The following is a 2,349-nucleotide window of genomic DNA, read 5'->3' on the forward strand; positions in this document are numbered from 1 at the left end:
CCTTTGCATCTATAAAAATTTTGTACAATAATTCTCCATAAAAAAAATATTAGCTTTGCATAAAAATATGCGCCTTTTTATCGAATATAATTAATTCAATCGGAAGCTCTAAGTTCTACTCAACGTCTTATATCAAACATAGTTCCATAGCCACACAGTTTCATAATGCTATCGTCACATTTTAGTAAGCTCATGTAGCCCAAATGAGTATACATTACTTAGTATAGCACGAATAAATATAAAAGTAGCACCATGTATTTATTCGGTAAGTTTCTCACATGTGATAACCTAAATTCTTAATCTCCATCAATCAGTGCAACCTAGCTACTTACCATGACCAAAAATAAAATTGAGACATTTGGAGATGCAGGGTATCGATCCCTGTACTTCTCGCATGCGAAGCGAGTGCTCTACCATTTGAGCTACATCCCCTTTACATATATGAATATTCCGTACAATGATTCTGACTAACTCAAATAAATATCCATGAAAAAAATTAGTCTAGCATAAAAACATGGATCTCTAAATATTGGATTTCAAGTATGAAGTAGTATTTCAATAATTGATTGATGTGTTCAAATATATTACTAAGTATTACCCGTATCACAATTTTAACAATTTTTTTTATTATTTTATGGGTGATTTTGAAAGTTGGTCAAGTTTAATTTTATGATTGATTTGACTAACTGAAATTGATAAAATTTTCGATATTTTTATGTTAGCTTTTCCCGATATTTTCTACATTAATGGTAAAATTAAGATTTCAGTTCATGTTTCAAATTGTACCGACCAACTTTTTACATCAATAAGAGTTATATTACGAAACTGAAATGTCATTAAAAAAAATTTATAACTCATTTTACAAATTATAATTTATTCGACCAAAATCTCTAAGTTCTACTCAACGTCTTATGTCAAACATAGTTCCATAGCCACACTGTTCCATAACGCTCTCGTCACATGCTAAAGCCCACGTACGATTTGAATAGAAAAGTAGCCTAAATGGGCATAACAATACTTAGTAGATAGCTCTCTTGTAAGCTTTAGTAGATAGCTCTCTTGTAAGCTTTTAAGTAGAAATAAATCCTACTAAAATTCGATAAGTTTTTCATCGGTGGTTAACCTACATTCTTAGTCTCAGATCATCAATCATAATCATTTTGAGTTTAAGACTAAAACTGCTCATTTGAGCTCGTTAAAAGAATCTTACTTCTATTTCAGCTAACCTATCTTAGCTCATGATAGGATTTTTTATTCCCAGTTTACATGTCAACAAGCTCCTTCGAATCTATCTTAGCACCTTTAAATCATTAGTGTCGCAATGATTTGGTTTATACCAAGGCTTTTTATTATATATTTCATTATTGATTTTAGACATACATGTATATATAAATAGGCAAGACACGATGATATGGAAATCAATCCAAGGGAAAGTATAAAATGGATTACCTTGATGATCAAGATCAAGAGTAAAGAAAACTCGTTTCTAAACTCGTGATTCGAATCACTCCACAAGAGGTTTGATCAATACCACTTGAATGACTCTACGTGCAAATTCTAAACACAAGAATTTGCAAATAAAGTTTAGCTCTCAACAAAGCTAAAATAGAAATTTTATTCTTCATTCCAAAATCTGATGTCTAATCAAAGAAAAGAAGGCTTTATTATATAACCCTTACAACCTTAACCTATGTGATACATAACTCCCAAATTAAATGGGCTAGTAAATGAAAAATACCCATAACCTCCGTATTAAAATGACTAGTTAATGGTGGAATATAGTAACGTATGTGGGTTACAATATAACCTTAACTCCTATATTTAAAAATAGCTTAAATTTGACAAATAAATAGTTAAACTATAATTAAATAAAGCAATTAATAAAATGTGTTTATTGACTCATCCTTGGACTAGTTTCATAAATTCGCGGAGTTCATTAAATGCAACTTAAAGTGCATTTAATTCATCTCTTTCTTGAACCTCAACTTTGCACAACATATAAGGGAGGTCTACAGCATCTTCTAGAATTTTCTTTCATGAGCTCACCATAGCTTGAATATAACTGTATAAGGATTGTTGTAGCTTCTTGGCTCTCATCCTTGTAATTGGACCTTGAGGTATGGAAATTCCTTGGTCGTGGTTCATATCACACGATCTCCTTAATAATCCAACTCTAAATATGTACAGGTCTCCACATTATGTACATATAGTAGGAATGACGTTCTGCCTCTATTAAATATTACAATGCTATCCAAATCATTATTACTCGAGATAAGTTCATTATTAGAGATTTGGTCGACTAACCCTAAAAATCCTTGCATAGTAACCTGATAGCGGGATATATGACAT

The 2,349-nt window shown here is 31.2% G+C and overlaps 1 non-coding gene across 1 annotated transcript; it reads right to left on the reverse strand.

Annotated features, from left to right (window-relative positions):
- Nucleotides 1–359: 359 nt before the first annotated feature.
- TRNAA-CGC lies at nt 360–432 on the reverse strand. Its single transcript has one exon. It is a non-coding gene; the product is annotated as a tRNA-Ala (tRNA).
- Nucleotides 433–2,349: the final 1,917 nt, after the last annotated feature.

This window comes from Cucurbita moschata, unplaced genomic scaffold (assembly GCF_002738365.1).
Source record: "Cucurbita moschata cultivar Rifu unplaced genomic scaffold, Cmos_1.0 Cmo_Scf00026, whole genome shotgun sequence".
Taxonomy (NCBI): Eukaryota; Viridiplantae; Streptophyta; class Magnoliopsida; order Cucurbitales; family Cucurbitaceae; genus Cucurbita; species Cucurbita moschata.